Below are 21,717 nucleotides of genomic sequence, written 5' to 3' on the forward strand. Positions count from 1 at the left end.
TTCTGTCCTGTGTGTATGCAACACTTTTATGCGACTACAGCATAAATGCTTGCCACTGCCTCTCAAGTGCATGTGTGTGTGTGTGTGAGTGTGTGGAGCGTGGTTAAAAAGTGCCAACGCAGCATGTTTTCAACATTGTTTAAATTTATTTGGTAGACACACACACACTCGCAGACAGGACTCTTGCCACACAGACACACACGGGCGAGGCAGAGAGGCAGAGCGGGGAGAGCTACCACTTACACAGCACACAAAGGACACATAGATGGGGCAGACAGACAGGAGAGACAGACAGGAGAGACATCCTCTGGTTGGACCGCAACTTGTGCTTAAAGTTCTTAAATTTGCATAACACTGCGAACAGAACGGAACGCAACGGAACGCAACGGAAGAATGGTGCACACACACACACACACACACACACACACACATCCTTGTGTGGCTTATATGTATATCCCGCACTGCCTCATGTCCTGCCTGCTTGTGTGTGTTGTGTAATTACCAGGCTCATAAACTTCCAGGACCCAATCATCATTAGGCGCTCGAGACGACGACGACGACGACGTCGACGGTCATTACATAATTATCGCAATCACAACCGTTGCAGGTAATTGAAATTGTGATTCCTCGATGCCTCCACTCCCCACCCCTTCACGACTGCTCACCGATTCCCCCCCCCCTCGATTCCTCGATTGCGGGTGTCCATTTGGAGTCGATTTCGGATAAAGTTTTCGAGAACGGCAGCAGAGTCTCTGCCCGCTGCCCGCTGTCTGCTGTCTGCTGCCTGCGACTGTTTGTGGCTTCCATTTAACGCTAATCACTTACAGTCACACAACAGCCCCAGCACAGCCATTGGGGCCACCCATTGAGCCGACCCCCACCCCACCACTCTATTGGCCCACTTCTCTGGGCAAAGTATTGCTGGCCAAATAATTTGTCTTTACCATTTCCGCTGCCAAGGAAGGAGCAGGAGCAGGAGCAGCAGCAGCAGAAGCTTCTGGTAGATTGAGCCAAAACTTTGCTGCTGTGTGTGGTTTTTGGTTCTAGATTGTTTTTGGCCAAGGTCAAAGCAGGGCGAGCGGCAGGGAGGCAGCAGGCAGAATGGAGGACTACTACTAGGTGACGGTTTTGCTTAATTAGAACATTCATTAATCAAATCAAAACCATTTGCCACCCCTGGCTTAAGGCCCACTAACCGACAAAATGAGAGACAGAAACACAGCCAGAGAAAGGCAGAACAAGGCAGAGAGAGAGAGAGAGAGAGAGAGGCAGCAACGAGATATGGGAAAAAAAGAAGAAAAAAAAAAAGTAAACTTTTGGCGAATGGCGGATAAACACGCACAGGGTGGCCGCGGCCACCTCCTGCAACTCCTGGAGCAGGTGGATAAAAGGTTCGAGAAATAAATTCAGTCACATAGAAAAGCAAAAAAAATCGAAAAAAATAAAAGGAAACAGCACGACAAACGGCATAACAAAGCGCACAGATTCAGGATCCAAGCCACACACACACACAGAGACACACAGCTACACACACACACACACACTAACAAATCAAAGGAAAAGCAACAAGAAAGGATGAGCGGACCATTAAAACACATTTGTATATCTATTTTTAGGGCGAAATAAAACCTCAAACTCCCCAAAAGGGAAAACCAAGAAAGGAAACGAAACGCCGATGCTGGGCGGAACAGCGGGCGGTAAGCGCGAATGGCCACAAAAACCCCCAAAAGCAGCAAAAGCGCCAACAATAGAAAGAACACAAACGACAGTGAGGCAGAGAGGGAGAGAGAAGAAGAGGTAGAGCGGCAGATAGAGAGCGCCCGAAAATACTTAAAACTACTTTAATTTATGGCCTCACGCATTTCTGTGTTTAGCTCTTTTCTACTTTCGCATTGCCCTTCCCACTGCTGGCTGTCTCCCCGCACTGCGTTTTCCCCGCTTTTCCGCTCATTTCTGTTACTATTCATGAGTTGCGGGTGGATTGGCCAAAAGGATGAAGGACTCTACGGCCAAAGCAATCAGTCAGCAAACAACATGGCTTTGACTCGTGTCCTGCCTCCTTCCTTTCTCTCTCCCTCTCCATTTGAGTGGCATTCAAAGCATAGAAAAACACCAAGAGAGAGTGAGAGAGTGAGAGACCCTTTCAAAGGCTTTTTCTGCTGCTCTGCTCTGTTCTTGAGACGCCTCAAATGGTGTCTGTCTAACGTCTAACGTCTGTCGCTTCGCTTCGTTTCGTTTCGTTTCGTTTCTGGGTGTGTTCTGCGTTTTTCCATAGGCAAGAAACAGCAGGCACAACGTGCGCTTTTCCGGCTCAAATTAATGAGAAATTATAAATCAGAAGATAATTTTTTTGGTAGAGAGCGACTGCCTCGCTCTCTCGCTCTCTGCTCGGGTATCTGGAGTTGCGACAAGTTTTTTTTTTTTTTTTTTTTTTGGGTCTTTACAAAGTCAAAGCGATATCTCGCCTGTGACTGGGACTCTTGCCAGGGATCTCTGTGACACTGTCACACTGCCACTGCAGTCATCTGCCACACCCCCACCGCCCGCTTACTGCTTCCTGCTGCCAACTGCTGAGTGGGTAAATTATGCATAAGCGCACTACCCGGCCACATTATGACGAGGCAGGCGGACGTCTGATGCAGAACGCAGCTGCCTGGATTATGTATGAGCGGAGGCAGCAGCAGCAGCAGCAGGAGTAGTGGGGCATGGGGCATGTGGCATGGGAGGCAACTCACTTGTCAACGTGCTCATCACATTTCCAACCTCCCCCACCCTTCAAAGCGTGGCTGCCCGCTTTTGCCGTTTATGCGCCACCAAGGCAAACAAACAGCACAAAATATTTGTATGCTAAGCCAAACACATGCCACGTAGAAGAAGCAAAAGAAGAGCCACCGCCCCATAAAATGCCACGCCCCCCAACCACCAGCCCGTACAGGCAGTCACAACTACAGCCCACCCCCACCCACCCAGCCAGTACAGCTCCAAAGCAGGGCAGGGGGCAGAGGCAGAGGGAGGCTCAAGTATTTTGCATTGCTAAGCAGAAATTATAAATCAGGGCAATTGTTGAAGATTTGTGCAGGCCGCACAACTAAACTGTCGGCAGCGGCAGCGTCAGCGTCAGGCAGCAGCAGAATGTAAATGGAAAATGGAAAAAATACATGGAATGAGAATGAGAATGAGGATTGGGATTGCGGCACGCACGCCTCGCTGAGTTACCCGGTGGTACACGGTAGATGAGGCGGTTGCTGCCGCTGCTGCCGCTGCTCCTCTGCTGTTGACTAACTGACTGGCTAAGTGACTGACTGACTCGCCTCGGTGCTGGCTCTCGTTCTCGTTCCCTTCCCGGCCTGCTACTCACGAACGTGCACAGGCAGTCAAAAATATTTTGCAAGGACGAAACGTGAAAAATAAATAACAAAAAGAAAATGTTCCCAAAAATATGAATGAAAAAAGCAAAGCTTGGCAGCTTTGGGATACCCTCAGAGATGGTTCATAGCTACCAAGACGAATCATCGATTTCCAAATAATTATGAGACTTCGACTATGAAGAGATGAAGGCTAGATCTGTGATTTAGTTGATTATTTCAGAATAAAGACTTTGTTGCGGTGATTTGTAATGTCCTGACTGATGGCAAGACTTCTCTGCCTTACAAATTTAATCAAAAAATCAGAATACCCTGCTGAAGGGTACATCAAAATGAATTTAACGAATATGAAAACAGACGCGAAACGAGACAAGAAAAAAGGGAGACAGGGGATACGGGGGTGACAGGGGCAAATCGAGAACTGTAGGATAGGAAGAGAGAGTCAATGAAGGCGTCTCCTGCTCTGCGGAGGGCCAGGAGAGAGAATGGAGATGCCACGAGACTGAAATCATAATTTAATTTAACGTATTTTTCGTTGCCAAAAGACAAGACGAGAAATCACACACACACACACACAAATAGAGAGAGAGACAGAGCGACAAAAACAACAGATGGCATGGGCTGGCTTGGCTTGGCTTGGCTTGGTGGGTCATGTGGCAGGGCTGGGAGGCGCATTGCGAAACTGTATTGGAAGCTGAAAGCTAAGGCGGAAAAGTGGAAACTCTCTGCCGCTGCCAGACAGACTAAAAGCAGCGGAAATAACACGCTCCGCAGCGCCGTTTAAAAGTGTAAAAGCCCTCAAGAAGATATAGAGGAGGAGGAGGAAGCGCTCCAGCCCCTGCCACTGACTGGTGGCACTGCCACTCTGCCACTGCAGCATGCAGAGGACACACAGAGTCGCAGTCAGTTTTTCTTCGTTTATTTTTCTTCTTTTTCATGTTTTTTTTGTTGTTGTTTTTTTTTTGTTCTGTGTAAGGTTGAGTCACTTTTGGTAATAGAATCGCAACGCGTTTTGCCTGGATTTTAATTTTAGTAATGGAAGACAATGGACCAGACGGGAATGGGGGGCCAGTAGGGGGCAGGGCAGACAAATAAGCTTAGGGAGTGGGAACCCTAAGATATGCAGAGATTTATTGCCACACGTTGCAGCAGTAGCAGCAGCATTTGAAGTTGTCGGCGATTCCCTGCCACTCCATCCACACATAAATCCATCGAGCGTAACTGCTTGCAGCAGATGGGGAAATTTATACATGATTTTTATTATTTAATGTTGCTATTGTTGCTGCTGCCACTCCCACCAATCCACTCCCACATGCTGCTGCCACTTTTGCCGCTGTCATGCGGTTTTTTAAACGATTTTTATTAGTGTTTCGGGCAGGAAAAGCGGAAAAGGCGGAAATAACAGCCACGCGCCGTAAAGTAGACACAACACATTCTGCATTCAGCATTCTGCATTCTCCATTCTGCCATCACTCCATCTCTCTCTCTCTGTGTGTGTGTGTGTGTGTGGCATGCAACGCTTTTGCATGGTGTGCACGTAAATGACCGCCGACTGACGATTTAAATTGTTACGCCGCGTGTCCTGTGTGCTGTGCGCTGTGTCCTGTGGCCGTTGTCTGAAATCAAAATGCATTACGTATACGCAATAAAAATTACGTATACGCATACATATACATCTACGTGGGTTGGGCAGAGGGTGGGCTGGGGGCTGGGCTGTGGCACATGCATTTTATGCGTGCCGCGCATTATCATTTAACATTTCCTGTTTCTGCCACATTGAATACAGTGGTGTGGGTCGAGGCGCGGCAAGGGGCCGCGAACGTGTAACAATTGGCTAAATAGATGATTGTGTCTCTGTGTCTCGGTGTGTGTGGCAGCGAGGGCGGTAGGGGGTAAGGGTCTCCCTCAATTGATTGGCCATTGAATTGGCAATAGACTATAGCGATTGGCGAACGAACAGGCGAACGGAACAGGCGAACGGAACAGGCGAACGAACAGGCGAACGAACAGGCGGACAGGGCAGGCGGCAGGGGCAGGGGCAGGCGCACAACTGCAGTAAATCACGAATATTATACAATTATTGTGGGATCATCATCATTGGGATTTTAATGAGTAAATTGCTGTGGGCTATTCCACTGTTCATCTTTTATGCATTTGGCTGAGCGTACTTTCGCTCTGGTTTAAGCCTGCTTTTGTGTGCGAGAAATCCTTTCAAAATGGCAGATTTGTGCGTCTCTTTTGGGAGCGGCAATCTAGCAAACTACTCCCCAGGCATCAACCGAAAATAGGTAAAACGATTCTCGCTCTTCACTTCAATGATTGGTTCTGCTATGGATGGACATGTGCTCCGCGTGGAAAATGTTTACCTTTGCCGTGGTTACTTTCCACGGAATTTGTTCATGCAAAAACCCGAATATTCCCACTTTTAATTTCCCTTTCCTTTCCTTACCTTTCACTTTTTCTTGCCACACAATTTTAAGCGTAGCAAATATTTGCCTTTTCTTTCTGCTACCTTTTGGCGTTATTTTTTGGTATTTTTCGATTGGACTGAAAATTGCATTTCCCTTTCCCACACGCCCTCTCGCTCACTCCTGGGCGTCTCTGTCAACTAATCATATAGAAAGCTTTCCTTTGCTTTTCCCAAACCCCCCAACTGCTGACCGAAGCTTCCGCATCCGCTGCTTCCGCTGCTGTTGCTGTTTTTTTTTTGCCACAATAATTTACAAAATTATTGCGCATACGCCGCGTGTGTTTGTCAACGTAAAATAACAAAAAAAAAAAAGCCGCCGCGGCAAGGGCCGGGTCCGTGAGCTGGAGAAAACTTTTACAATATTTTCTGTTTTCTGTAGGGGTGGCGTTGGGTGGCTGCTGCAGAGGTTAGAGATGCTCAGCCCAAGAGCTTCAGCTCATTTCCAGCTCAAATAAGCGTAAGTAAATTTATAAGACAAACAAACAGAAGGTGGCTGGAGGCGGGCAGCAGATGTAGCAGGAGGCATCACAAAAACTGATGTTGATGTTGCACAGCCAGGTGGACAGGTGCTCCTGGATGCCCTCCAGCCAGCAGGTCTGGTCTCTGTCTCTCATCATCAGTGGCAGAGTGGCAGAGAGGCACAGAGGCTGTGGCAGTGGCAGCATCGCTCGCTCTGAAGCCAAAACTCAAGCCAAACAGCTTCAGGCCACCACAAGGGAAAGAGTCTCCTTCTAGTTCTGGGGCAATATTCATTCTGGTGGCAAACAAACACGCAGCAGCAGCAACAGAAGGCAACAGCAGTAGCAGCAGCAACAATGGACGCTGCCATTTGTGGGGCAATCCAACGACTGGCAAGGCAATCCTCCTGCCCATCCCATTCGCCGCTCTGTACAGCTTGCGAATCTCTGGACTTAGTTGATGAACTTCGTGTTCAAGTTGTAGCACAAGAGTTGACGCCTCGCAGCCAAAAACTGCGACGGCTGCTGTTGATGGCCTAAAGGAGGAGGAGCAGCAGCAGCAGCAGGGAGGCAGCCACTGGCAGCTGTAACACTGATAGCAATTCCAAGAGACAACAACAGGAGCAGCAGAGGCAGCAGCCACAGCCACAGCAGCCACTCCTCACGAGAGAGGTGGCTTTTTCTTTGCTTTTCCGTGAGTTTTTGTTTTTCTTTTAGTTTATTTTACTTTCGTGTGCCACGGCGTCGGCATTTTCACTTTGGGTTTGATTTTATTATGTTTTTCTTTTGGGACACCGCACTGCCCCATGCCCCATGCCCCACAGCATGCCACACCAAAACCCACCCCCACCCTCCTCCCGCTGCTCTGCCAAGTATTTTCTTTCGTTCTATTTGACTTGCCCACCGGCTGAAGTGGGGGCGGAGAGTCAGGAGATTGGACCTTTGGCTCAAAGCCACCCTCCCCCCCTCCACCGTTACAATATCAAGTTAATTGTTTGAAATAAGTGTTGCCCCCCACCCAGCCCCATGCCACATGCCACAACAGCCCCTGTATCCCGCTCTTTCTATCTTTCTGGTCTTGCTGATGTTGCGGTTTCTTTTGTGCCGCCTTTTGGGGCACAACTACCCACATTTATAGTGTTGCGGTCGAAGGCAAGCAGCAGCAGCAGCATGCCCCCTTCCCCCTTCTTCTGCTGGTTGTCAACGCCAGCCGCAGCCTCCTTTTGCCGCTGCCCCTACACCAATCCTTGTAGTTTAGTTGCCTCATTTCTTGGTTGCATGGGGGCGTTTTTTTTTTTGTTCACTATCTCTTTGACTGTGTCCCTTCCTCTGCTTCCCCTGTCTCTGCTGTTCTTGCCACTGAGTCTTCGCTGCTGCTGCTCTCAATGTTTGGAGTGCACTTTGCCCTGCAACTCTGGAAATGAATCTAATAACTTGGCCCACACGCACACAAAAGCACACAAAAGCACACACACACACACAGACAGATATACACAAAAAGTAGAAGTAGCAGAGTCTTCTTTTTTTGGGGGGGCGGTGGTGGTGGTGGGGGGTGCAAAGCGGATTTTGTTTTGCAAGTTGTTCGAGTGCTTTGGCGGTTTCTTTTCCACTTTTCCCACAGCTTTTCTACAGCTATCTTTTCAACTGGCTTTACCAGCCCTGCCCTTACCCACTAACCTTTCCCTGCCTCCCTCCGCCTTGCCACTGCCACTGCCTGTCTTCCCCTTCCCCTGTTTCCCCCGCCTACTTCTGCATTGTTCTTCATGGCAATTCAAATATTTTACTTGAAGAATTTCTAACCAGTTATAAGTTTTTCCCTTGTGCCACCGCCACCGCCGCATGCCACCCCGCAAAAACTCCTCCTGTAGTGGCTGCTGCCAATGTTAACAGCTCTATTAGTTCAATTTATTTGTCTGGCCGCAGAGCGAAGAAAAGGGGAGCAAAACAACAATTTTCCAATGCGAAAAACTCCTCTGCTTCGGCTGCTTCTGCTGCCTCTGCTGCTGCTTCTGCTGCTTCTGCTGCTGCTCGTGGCGATGGTGGTGACATTTGCCAAAGACAAAAGTGGGCGGCGGGTGACAATGGGTTCCAGATTGAACGGGGAAGGGGATTCAGCACAGGATTCAAAGGGAGACTCTCCCTCTCTCTGTCTCTGAAAGTGGAATTCAACGTTGATTGTGTTTGCAATTTCATAAAATAACAATTCCGCCTTCGTCCTCGTTGTTGGGTCTTCTCTCTTCGCTCTTCGGCATCTTTCATCCTTGTGTTATTGGCGCCCTCTGATTGCCGCCGGCGGGTTGTACGCTTCTGCCGCTGCTTGGCTTTGGTGTCCCCTCTCCTGTGTAGGTATGGCACGGCAGTGGCTTGGAATGCGTTTGTAAATAGCTGCCAAGGTGTGGGCCAGGCATGTGATGCCACCAAACGCCGTGCCACCGCTGCCACAGCCGCTGCCATGAAGTCAAGTTGCCACCCCCCTGCTCCCACACTCCTCTGCTTGCCGTGGCATGCGCCAAATTCAATTCACACAAAATACCCGTAATTCAACACCCCACAGGGAAAAAGGGAGAACGAATGGAGATGAATGCCACTCCACTGACTGATTGCTTTTGCCTCTCCTCTCCTCTCCTCTCCTCTCCTGCGAAAACACAACACAACACTCCAGCACCGCCCCGGCCCCGGCCGCCGCCCCAAGGGCGCATTGAAATGAGTTAAACCAAAGTCCTGCCACGGCCCCTCCACCTCCTTTTTCACCCCAGATTTGCTGCCTGCCTCAAGTTTTCTGCTGCTCGCAAGAGATGCTGCCTGGCACTGCTGTTGCTGCTGCCAGTTGCTGCTGCTGCTGCTGCGTGTCTGAGATTTCAGGCGACAGCCAGCGCGACATCGACATCTCAAGCGACTCGTTGACATATTTGTATTGTATTCAATCGATGAATTTCTGCAGCTTCTTCAGAGCACCCCCCACAACCCCACACCTCACTCGCTTTCGTACTGGCATTGCTTGGCATATTCCCCATAAGGGAAAATGACTTATTTTGCTTACGCACACATTGAAGAAGTCCTCAAGAAGGAGCAGCAGCAGCAGCAGGAGTAGCAGCAGCAGGAGTAGCACCAGCTTGCCTTTGCTGCCGGAATTGATTGCTTGCCACCAGCCTCTGTGCCCGCTGCTCCCCCTTCGCTCCATTCGCTGCTCCCTGCTAAAGTTTGCGCCACACATTTTTTACTTGGCTGCCTGTCGACATTCGCGTGGATATTAAAATTTTAATAAACCCTCAGCAGCACGTTGACTGCGGGGGAATCTTCTTCAGCCTGATGCCTGACTGCCTGCCTGCCTGCCTGGCTGCCTGCCCGACTGCTGCTGCCACTGGGGCTTATGCCAGCCAGCTGGTGACACAGCGCCACACAGCTTGTTGCACTTGACGGAAACGCGTCAGCAGTTCCATTTCATTCGATTGCCATGCTCTGGCATTCGCGGCAACGTCTGGCTGCCATGCGGCAAACGCAAATGCCATAATGCCGCACGCCACACACACACTCTGCGAAGTTCTTGCCACTCGAATCGCTGCTGGGCTGTCCCCCAATGATTTATTTTGCCTCTGTGGCTGATGGAACACATGCAGAAATATGTTGGATAAATCAAATCCCAATGCAAAGTTAATGCGCCACTGCCACAGTCACTGCTACTGCCACAGTCACTGCCACTGCTACAGCCACTGCCACAGTCACTGCCACAGCCAATTTGGTTGACAATTGTCACACTGACAGCCCCCCCTCGTCACCCCTACGCCACGTCAATGAAACAAATGAAAAACTATCATTTGACTTGCTGTTGCAACAACTGTAAGCCAGGAGGACATCATCAGACATTCGTAATCCCTGTCGCTGGGAATGCCGAAGTGGCGCTGGAGCTGGAGCTGTAGCTGGAATTGGCTTTGCGGCTGTCAAGTGAAACCTTGAGCCTCCGTTTGCCTCCAATAATCAAATAAAATAGTTAGTAAATAATAAAAGAGTCGCAGGCAGTCGAGAGTGGATTCAAGGATTCAAGGATTCAAGGATTCAAAGGGACATTTATTTAATGCCCGCTTAGGCGGCCGCTCACTTTAATGGCCAGTAGACGGTGGTGGTGGCGGTGGGGAGGGGGCGCACATTTTACGTCTTTCGGGGGAGGCTCCACGGGATGCACGAAGCCAAGGCAGGACAGGCAGGAGACCACGACAAGCAGCTCAAAGGCAGTCAACAAACCATTAAACTCAAGTGTTTACCACAAGAGCGACTCGCACTAGACACAAATCTAAAATGGCAGTTAGACGTTTCAAGTCATGAAAATTCTCTCTCGTGGCAGAGTGGGGCAGAGTGGGGAGCCAGCTAATGTGGTTACTTTTCAAATAGAAACTGAGGGATGGCATAGGTGCTGGCTGGCTGGCTGGCTGGCTGGCTGCATCCTTGTAGTTCAGCCATTTTGCTTGGCTGCCTGATGAAATGCCTTTTAGCTGCCTCCAAAAGTTTAAATTGGTTTAGAAATTTGCAGGGGGAACGTTTTTACGACTAGCAGTTCCAGCTGTAGCTTGATCTGTATCTATTGATCGGTGGGGGGGTGGTGGGCTCTGCTAATGAAGCCATGTTATCCTGCCCATCATAACATTCATCAAAAATCGCTAGAGGGCGGGGCAGCGGCACGTTGTAACCGCACTATAAATATATTTCAACTTATTTATGGCCACTTTTCGATGAGGGCTTATTCGTGTTTACAGCCGGGTTGTAAAATTAATGGGGCCAACCACACAGCTAGCACAAGAGGCCAGAGTTCGAGGGTCACGAGGATCGACGGCCTGTCCAAAAAGTGTGAGAGACACGCGAATTCCGGGTGCTGCTGCTGCTGCTGCTCCTGCCCAGCGAACGTGCCGCGTTTATTTTCTTGGTGCGTAATTATTTTTATGACATTTTTTTCCTTTCGTTATTTTTTTTTTTTTTGCTTCCTGTTTTGTTGTTTTTTCGGACAGAGAGGAGGCGGTGGAAGGCTCCCACGTTTTGTGTCCGTGCTGAAGTGTTGGCATTTGCCAAACAAATTAAAAGCAAATTATAACGAAGCAACGAAAATGAAATGAAACGATATTATCAGCTCCCTCGGACAAAAAAAAAAAAGGACAAACTAAATTTTAGAATCCTACCAACGTCTCTGCTGCTGCTGCTGATGGTCGTTGGAATTTTAATTTCTGTGTTGTGCTTTGCCCTCGGATGGCGGCAATGCTGCCACTTAAAGCGATTTACTTGCAAATCTTTGGTAATGGATGGCGCTCGCACCCAAGCACCACCAAGGTGAGAAACGTGCCCGAGGAGCTCAAGGAGCAGCAGCAGCAGCTAGCTGTAGGATGGGGTGGAGCAGGAGCAGGGCCAATGGTGTGGACTCGAGTGGAGAGAGTGGCAAGTCGCCGGGCGAAACGTGCCTGACGTTGGACATAAATTAATTTATTGCGTGCGCGGGACAACAGAAAAACAAAACACACAGCAACAACAACAACAACAAAAGAAAAGAAAACCAAGTAGCAAAAATATAATATAGAGGGGGGGAAAGCAAAGGAAGAGCAGAGAAGCGACAGCGACAGCGAAGGAAACGTTGAATCGCTGAGGCATAAAAATAATTCATTGCATACTTTTCTGGCGGCGCTTATTCGACTTGACTTTCATTTAATATTTCTAAATAATTAAGAAATTAGTTAAGGTATTTTGTGATATTTTCTCAGCAGCAGATAAGAAGAGCAACAACAACAGAGTGAGTGAGAGTAAAAGAGAGGGCGAATTATGGCAGCTGCCAGCATACAAATAATTCGTAGCATACTTTCCAGCGGCTTGCATTAAATATTTGAAAATTAAGTGAAGCGCAGGATGAACAACAACAGCTAGATATGTGGGGGGGGCGGGGTACAACAGTTATTTTTGTGTGCAAGACTTACAACGAGTTTTTTTGTTGGAATTGTGGCGGCTGCTGTCGTCGACAGCGGCGTTCCGGCTGCAACGTTCACGGGCGGACTAATCGCCTTGATTATCGCCTGCGGCGCTGACGGCGGCGGTGGCAACGGCGCTAGCTGCTGCTGCTGCTGCGGCGGCGGCGGCGGCTGCTGAAAATACTCCGCTGGCTGCTTCACGTAGAACAGATTTACTCCAAAGTGTGAAATTTTGATCGGTTTTATAGCAACACCTTCGACAGGAAATGTGATATGGATGGCCGACGATTGGGTACGTCGGTCGGTCGGATTCTAGAGAGTTTTGTTTGCTGCGGATTGCGGCTGTTCAGGCAGAGCAGAATCCTCTTTGGCAGATCAATTGGGGATCTTCTTTGTGGGGGCGGGCGGCGCGCTGCTAATTCGCTTTGATTTTCACTTGAGTTTTTCTGCTGGGGGGAATACTTTTTCCCTGTTTATTTGCTTGGCTTGACTTGGCTTGGGTTTCGTTTCGTTTCGTTTCTTTCGTTCACAACGTTGAGAAGCTCTTTTTTGGGGTTTCGGGGTTGGTTTCCTGGTTCTGAATTGTTTTTGTTGATTAAATTTATTTGGTTTTGTTTTTGGGATTTATTGTTGTTGTTGTTGTTGTTTTTTACACACTACTAAAGCTCAACGTTAGACAGCGCGACAAATGTCCTGCTCCTGCGTTTTGATTGCACTTTGCACGCGTTTTGCATAAAATTCAGACACAAAAAAGTCAATAAAGTTCACTTTCAAGACGCGAAATGCCGCTCCAAAACAAAGTCGAAATTTCCCTTTGGATTTTTGATATTTGCAGAATGCAGAGATTCGGATTCGGATACGGATTCAGATTTCAGATTACTGATTACTGATTTCAGATTCTGTGGATGTTGATGTGGCGGCCGCTTGGGTTTCGTTTGTTGTGACTGCTCGAGAGCGAGAGAGAGATTGGAGTTTGGTTTTGGTGTTGGTTTGGTTTGGTTTGGTTTTCCTTTCTGGATTGGCGTTGGCGTTGTGGCTCAGTGGCTCCTGTGGCTTCTGTGGCTCTTTGTTGGCTGCTGCTGCTGCTGATGCTGCTGCTACGGCTGCTGATTGTTTCACTAGGCTACTTGCACGAGAGGACTCTTTGAGACTCACAATGAGGAACAGAACGCAACGACTGCTGGACTCGCTTGTCTGATAACGACTGAAGGACTCTCGCGAATTGCGTAGGATTTTTAGCAACAGCCAAAACGCAGCAGGAAGGCAGCGTCTCAGTCTCCGTCTCAGTCTCAGCCGCAGTCGCTGTCGCTGTCGCAGTTGACGCTAACGTGGACGTTGACGTCGCCGTTGTCGGTATCGTCGCCGCTTCGTTGGCTTTAGCTTTGGCTTGACTCTTGCCTCAGTATGGAGTGGCACAGGCAGTGGCAGTGGCAGTGGCAGAGGCGGAAAAGGAGCGCAGAAGCATTACAACAACGGAAGTAGCTAACAGCAAGAGAGCGACAGAGAGAGCGAACGAGTGAGAGAGAGAGAGAGGGAGACACAATGCACCCCCCACAGGCTCTGGAATGGCAGGCTGCTTGGGCTGGCTGCTTGGGCTGGCTCTGGCTGGCTCTGTTAAGTGTTGATGCGGGCCCACGGCCAGGGTTGTCGAGTCTCTCGCATGTTTAACGGTTGAACGGCAAACAGAAGGCGGAAGGAAGCCCTTAAGCTGGGCATCTTTTGGGCCTGTGTTGGGGTTTCTTTTATGAGAAATTCCTCCAAATAAAATCCCTTTATTATTTCCTTTGAGCAACTCCATTCTGCAACTAATTTTACAATGTTGCAAGCGAAAAACATTCACTTTCAGGCAACAGCAGTGGCAGCAACAGCAGCAGCTGGAGAAATTCAGTTAACAGCGTGAGTACTATGCCCCAAAATGCAGCAGCAACACCACAGACATAGAGAGAGAGAGAGCTCCACTGCCAGAGAGTGTGTCCACACACACACAGCGAGAGAGATAGGAAGTGCTCGTGTAGAGACTGAGAGAGCGAGAGAGAGAGAGAGAGCAAGCGACCAGCCTACGCGCGTCATTGTTGCACCTTTATGTTTGTTTTCGTGGGTGGCCCGCACACACACACACACCAACACACACACCAACACACAGTGGGCAAGGAGCAACAGAGATGGGGCGATGGGGCTCTAGCGATGGCGATGGCGATGCCTCGCAATGGCGCAAACAAACAACAATAGAGCGAGTCGTCGTCGTCGTCGTTGCCGTTGTCGTCGGTGGCAGAAATGCCCATGTAACCTCTACAGAGGGTGTCGTTGTGCGAGGCTCCTGGATATTGCGACGCTCCTGCAGGCTTACAGGAGCGACCATCCTCTGATGATAGCAGAGATGATGAGCAATAACAGGTGTGTCCTGGAAGTCTCAAGTAATGCCCAAATCCCCTGCTTAGCGTGGGGCAAACTATTCTCAAAAACTAATTTTTACTGCCAGATTTATGGATCGAAAGATTTTCCTACTTTGCCATTGGAGGCAGAGTAGGCCTAAACATCATCATTATCATCATACCCATACCCTCTCCCGCCGCTCTTCTCTCTGTGATTCTCGGCTATTCATTCTCCTTCATTGTGCGGTGCGGTGCGGTGCGGTGCCGTGTCGTGCCGTGCCGTTCTCGTGTGGCCGTGTGTCTCGTGCGTTGGTGAAAGTGTCAACTTGACATTGCCTGGAGTGCACGCGCCACCGCTCATACATACAAACCCACACACACACACACACACACACCTACACAGCAGTGGCTCTCTCACACACACACACACAGCAGTATCCGTATGTATGTATGTGTAGAATTTCGCTTGCGTCAAATATTTTGTGCCTCCTGCTTTCTGCTTTCGTTTGCCCCCGGGGGCAGTTCTCGCTTGCTGACATGCCGCCGCTGCTCGCAGCAAGTGGCTCTCTCTCTCTCTCTCTCTCGAGCTATTCTCCCACTCTCTCTCGGCGCATACTCTGTGCGGCACATAGTTTCCCCTCGTTTTGCCACAACAGCAGCAGGCGGACTGCGACGCAGCGTCTGCGTTGTCGGCATCTCGCAGGCAGCGGCAACTGAGGCAACTGAGGCGGCTGCTGCCATGGCAGCTTTATCAGTGCCGCCATGAAATGTTGTTCCCGGAAAATAACCCAAAGGAAATGCTGCACACACGCAAACTGCCCACACTCATATGTGTGTGTGTTTGTGTGTGTGTGTGTGGGAGAGCAGCAGCAGCAGCAGTGTGGCAGCAATAACTGTGTACATGTAAATCCTGGTTTGTTTCATTTGCCGATTTGGAGCGTCACTCCCCACTGCCCCACCGCCCCAGCACCCGCCGCAGCCCGCTGCAGCCACCGGCACTAACTTTGTACGCTTGATGATGATAATAATGTTGCCCCTTTGCCTTGCCACACGAACCATTGAAGCACCATGGCAGAGAACCCAGAGCCCTAACCTAACCTCTGATCCCCCCCTCCACTCACCCTCTACCACCGCACAGCAATCGTATACCCCAAAAACCCAGACAACGTGCATGGAAATTCGTATGCCGATTTTCGAGCGATTGCAATTGATTTGTAATGTATTTCATTGTTGTGTATCTGTGTATCTGTGTATCCCCGTATCCGTATCTGTGTGCGTGTGCGTGTGTGTGTGTGGGGCAGAGTGGGGCAGAGGGGGGCCGGGCTGCATGGCAGAGCGAATGGAGATTGTATAAAATTTGTATTGATTATTTCTATTGCCTTTTGTTCCATCGACAGCAGCGAAGAGTCGATGCTTTGTTCCACCATCTAATGATAGCATTGGGGGCATTAAAAATGTCATACATCAGCCCAAACCCCCCCCCCTGCCACCTCTATGTGTGTGTGCAACAAACCAAAAAATCATCATAAAGTGAGCAACTTTAAGAGCAGGAAATGGAGCAAAGGACAGCCACAGAAATACAGTAGTATATGGGGGGGGTGGGAGGCAGGTGCATGCTGCATGCTGGATAAATTGTAAACTTTTGGATGCCGCAGAAACGCTGCCTAGACACGCACCAGGGGGAGTGTGGTTACCATCAGGGGAATTGGCATGTGTACAAGTCAATTATGGGTCAAAATCCACACAGGAGTTGAGAGACTCTCGATTGGAGTCGTCCAAGTCTCGAGGAGCAGATGAGTGTGTGGCAAACACTTGAACAATGGAGGGGCGCAGGGCAGGCAGCAGCAGCAGCAGCAGCTTCTGCTGCCATTCAACGCACATTTTTATGAGTTTTTCTCCGCTTTTCTTTTTTGTTTTTTTTGTTTTGTTTGTTTGTTGCAAGCTGAAGAAAAATCCAAGGCGAGCGCAGAGCAATGGCTAAGCATCCATCCATCCAGCAGCCAGCCAGCAGCTAGCAGCCAGCAGTCCAGCCATTGGCCATTGCAAATGAAACATGTTTGGCTTTATCGCATTTATTGACGACTCCGTTGGGACGCTTTGCTTGCCACCAACACCCACACACACACACACACACACACACACACTGCCGCCACAGATCAAACAATGGCACTTGGGAGAAGGCATTGATACGGGACAGGCAACAGTGGCAAGCAGGAAGGGGGTGTGGGGCTGGTTGGATGCTGTGCTCCCTCCTCAAATTGCGCTATCGAGCAAGCACCAAAAACGGACTTATAAAAACATTATTTTATGTGTGTGTGGCAAGCAGCAGAGTGGAGGCGGAGGTGGAGGCGGAGGTGGAGGCGGAGGCGGAGGAGCAGTGTGGCTGGGGTGGAGCAGCGGCATAGATGAGCGGAGCGTTAAGCGGCAAAACAGCAAACTAAAATCACTTAGAAAAGCATTTCCACAGACGGATAAATACGAGTCGAGTGTATAGATATATTTTTGGGCATGGGGGGGAGGGAAGGAGAAGAGAGAAAATGATGAATGTGGTTAGGATCTCCTGCTGCTGCTGTTGCTGGTGCTGCTCCTGCAACTTTCTACTTTCTCCTGTATAATTTTCAATGTATATTAAAGCAAGTTTCGAGGGGGTGTGGCAGGGAATGTGTAATGTGATGGACAATCGATTCAAAAATCGCATAGCTAATGAAGGTCCTTGCTAAAGTTTTGCCTCTTCCCCCTCCCCACCTTTTGGGTTGGAACATAAATAAGTTATGGAAATGGAATGGAAACTTCTAATTGGTGAATGGGATGCCGCTTGCCACTAATTTCTACTTACAGAGAGGCTCGTTGCTAGCCCCACTGCTAGCAGCCACTCCCCCTCTTATTATGGCGCCACTTCTATAGCCCCTGCTACCCACCCCCTTGAGGTACATTTAAACAATTTCGCTTGTTAAAAGCTTACGCGTCGCACTTTACTTTAAACCACACACAACAAATGCCACTTCATTCGCTTGATATTTGTGGCATGAAGTAGCAGGAGGGGCAGCAGCAGCAGCGGCAGGAGGAGTGGGAGTGCCACACACACACACAGCAGCAGCAGCAGGAGCAGCAGGAGCAGCAGCAGCAGAGACAGCAGCAAAATCACACACATCCTTTTGCCATCAATTCTCTGAGCAACAAACAAATACACACAAACACACACACACACGCATACCCCTAGTTAAGAGACACGCACACACACACACACAGAGTATGGTGGTGTAGGGGTGGTGTAGATGCCACAACACGCAAAGCTCTTTTCACTACAAAACGGAAGTACATAGAAGAAGGAACCAGGAACCAGCCAAAAAGGAAGAACAAGGCAAAAAAGCAGGCCAGCAGAACAGTGGGAAAAAGGCCACTGTGGAAGAGAGCCAAAGAGTGAGCGGGGTGGGGAGGGGAGCAAGCGGAATAGGGAGGGATAGGGGGAGAGAAGCTTAGAGTAAAACTACTGTGGCAAAAACAGAATCATAGGTGGAGCAGGGGACAGGCGTTGGGGGGTTGACAGGGGGCACTCGGCAGGTGGAAACTGCAGAGCAAAAAGATATTCATTCTATCGTAAAATAGCTAAGGAGGCTGGCAGCATGTGGCGTGTGTGTGTGGGCAGCAGCAGCAGCAGGAGGTCGGTCGCCCGCCTGTTCGTTTGCGCGATTGTTGTGGCTGAGAGAGAGAGAGAGAGAGAGAAGAGGGAAAAAACAAGCACCCAGTCACTGCTCTGGTCAGCGGATAACAGAACATAAATAATAACGTCAGCGGGAGGAAGCCAAGGCAAAAGCATCTTGCCACACACCCGAAAGTAGGAGCATTGCCCCAGGGTGGCAGCAACAGCAGCACCAGCAGCAGCACCAGCAAAACCTCACTTACATTAGCGAGGGAAATCAGTGGCCACTCGCTCAGATGCTTTAAACACATGGATCCCCGCCAACCTTCCATAGAAATTACTGAGCCGAAAGCCGGCTTTCCTTTCTCTAGAGTGAGTGCTGCTTATTGCCAATAAATTGCAATCCCTGATAATTCCGACAACTAAAATTAGCCACAAAAATAATAAGTAATAATAATAATTCTCACTTGCCACCCACAATTTCCCTCCCCCACTCCGTTGCCATATCATGGTCACAATCCCCTCGCTCTGTTCTCTGTTCAATTGAAATCGAGAATCGGTTTTTTCTTTCTTTCTTTTTTTTTTTGGCCAGCTGGTCCCCAGCTGGACGACTTCCTGGCATATCCTTAATCGCCATGTCCTATCGGTTTCCTGTGCGGCAAACCGGGCCAGAGCCAGAGCCAGTGCCGAAAACTGCCAACTACAGCAGGGGGATGGATAACCATGCCCCCAATCCATGGGCCCCCATGGGGCACAGAACATTCTTCCGCCGAATAATGGGCATGCGAACGCGTATATAACTCATTTATTTATTTATTTATTTGTGCGATATACCGATGTATTTGCGGTGTGTGTGCCAGGGGCGCACCTGAGAGGGGTGCGACATGTATATATAAACCATGGGGATAAATGGGAGAATTTGTATATGATTTGTATAAACTGTTTGACCCAACAGATGAAGAAGTTGGAGTGTTTTTTCTTTTATATTTAGTCTTCAAGGAAATTTGAGATTATTTCTGAGAAATTTCCCCTTCCTACAGAGAAAATTCTACTAACTGTGTTGGAGTGTTTCTGTGTGTTGTTCGTGTGCCTGTCTGTGTGTTGCGTGCATTGAAGCTTGCGTTTGATTTAATAGTTTATTAAGATACGCGCGCAGCACCAAGTGCAGATTAAGGCGAGCGAATTTGCTTTGCGGTTCCGTACTCCACTCCACTCCGCTCCACTCGACTGCCCCTCTGAAAGCCATCAGCACTAGCACCAGCACCACCACTGCCATGCCCCTCCCACTCTTTGCCACATAACTACTATTACCCCCCGAAAGGCCCCACACCGCCCCGCGCACCACTCAGCACCAACCCTAGACACTTAAATGCGACGACCACTGGATTTTGGCTGTGGTTTATGGGCTTGAGCTGGGGCATAAATAGATTTTGGGTTTTCGCGATGAAGAGGGAGAGGGAGTAGCGAGGAAAGCGAGGAGGATTGGGGCGTGGGGAGATAGTCTATGAGTAGTCCTTTTATAGAACTGTTGAATTCTAAAGAATTTCTATTGAAAGCTTCCGGTATTAAGGCAAAAGAAATATATTCTTTTGTGCTTGATTTCCATCATTTGTATGGATTTTATCTCTCGTTTAGTATTTATCTGGTATATGGTATGGTATTTCCCCCCCATCCAGTGATTGGCTGGGAAGAGCGTGCATATTGGATGTTCATCACAAAAGGATATTCCTCTCATGGAACTGTCGGAATTGTTGAATTCTTAAGAAGTTTCCCTTGCAAGTCATCGAAAATCAAAATAAAATGTATTTCATGCTGGCCTTCAATTATTTGTTTACATTTATCTCTCGCTGGGTATTTAGTTAGTATTAATCTAGTATTTTTTCGGAATCAGGCAGAAATTTTTAATAGAAACTGGCCACAGAGAATAGGCGATACTCATCAAAAGGGTTAGTATTTAATAGCTATTTTTAAATATTTATCTGGTATTTATCCAGTATTTATCGAGTATTTTTGTACTAAGAATGGGTTAAAGTTCTGTCTTAAAACTGTTGCATTTGAATAAACAAAGATGAACAAGTGAATTCCTCGCTGAGCGTCCGATCCAGCATTTTATATGGCATTTATCACGTTTAGAATTTATCTGGTATTAATGTGGTATTTATCAAGCATTGAGTATTTATTTTCCAATTTATCTCAATGCTGCCACAGTTATTGCTTCATTTTCATTGGCAATTTGTTGCACAAACACACATATATGCACACAGAGAATTCAGAGCCTGAATGAGAAAGCGCGAAGCGGCGGGATACGCGGATGCGAGAAATGAGACACCAAACGAAACTCGTTTAAAAAGCTCATAAATTAATATTTTCACGCTTTAAATGCCACAACATTGCAGATCACAGACACACACACACACACCAACACACACACAGACACGCATTAAGGGGGGCCGTGTGGATGCTAGACGATTAAAATGGCTGTTAATGACAAGTGAATGTTATAAATTACAGCAATGAAGGAAATTTGTTCCACCTCCATGCCACCCCATCCCATATTCGAGAGACGCCGCCTCTCTCTCGCTCTCTCTCCTTCACCCATTGGCGGGCTGTCATTGGATGGATGATGGAGGATGGAGCATGATGATGGGGCTTCTGCTTCTGCTGCTGCTGCTGCTGCTGCTGATGATGATGGCAGCTTGATGGGCCACTGTGTATGTGGGATGTGTTTTTGTACGTCTGCTGGGGACACCGAAGCCTGCCTAATTATTTAAGATCAAGCAGCAAACAGCAGCAGCAGCAGGAGGCTGCCAGGCGGGAGGGTGGCTGCCATTTCAAGTCAACGCCAAATGCCAAACAATGGAATTTGAGGGGCCAAGTCCAAGTCGAGGCTCTGATCTAATGATGTTGTCTCACTTAGCCCTGTACCCCTGCACCGTCTGTCTTCTGTCTCATGTCCTCTGGCTATGTTTCAATGTTATTAATGATGCCCTATATGACACACATAAACATAGATACACACACACAGACACACCCATGGAAACCTCTTTTTGGTTTGAGTTTTGGCATCCATTGGCTTTAAATTATGCGCCATATTTTGTGCCTGCTCCACCTCTATAGCACGCCCCTCCCTAGCTCTCGTTCTTCGTCTCGTTTAGGCAGCTGTCGGATGTGGTATGCTTTTCCCCCTAATACACACACTGGGCGAAAGTTCAGGGGGGGGCAGCGGCTGGTGGGCGGGCGCGAAATCAACGATTGAACCAAACAAACAACAACAGCAATAGCAACAGCAATGGCTGTGTGGCAGTGGCAGGATGACGATGAAACGACGATGCCAGCACACGGTGAAATCAATGTGTGTGATTTGCCAATTATGTGGGTTATATGTGTATCTGTGTGTGTGTGTTTTGGGTGTGTGTGTGTGTGTGTGTATTAGAGTGTTTGAGTGTGTGTGTGTGGGTGGGGGATTGGCCTCG

General features: G+C 48.7%; 1 protein-coding gene across 6 annotated transcripts in view; it reads right to left on the reverse strand.

The window, feature by feature from the left end:
- The window catches only part of LOC111067536 (RNA-binding protein Musashi homolog Rbp6), a 192,183-nt gene that overhangs the window by 71,644 nt on the left and 98,822 nt on the right, over positions 1 to 21,717 (reverse strand). The window contains exon 1 of one of the 6 annotated variants that reach the window (XM_022356655.2): positions 12,242 to 12,750. The exons of the other annotated variants lie outside the window; for them this stretch is intronic. The gene's annotated coding sequence lies outside the window, so the exon portion shown is untranslated. Of the gene's footprint in view, positions 1 to 12,241; positions 12,751 to 21,717 lie in introns of those variants that run through there. 6 annotated transcript variants of the gene reach the window in all.

The sequence above is a fragment of the Drosophila obscura genome, unplaced genomic scaffold (genome assembly GCF_018151105.1).
Source record: "Drosophila obscura isolate BZ-5 IFL unplaced genomic scaffold, ASM1815110v1 contig_1, whole genome shotgun sequence".
NCBI classification, from domain to species: domain Eukaryota; kingdom Metazoa; phylum Arthropoda; class Insecta; order Diptera; family Drosophilidae; genus Drosophila; species Drosophila obscura.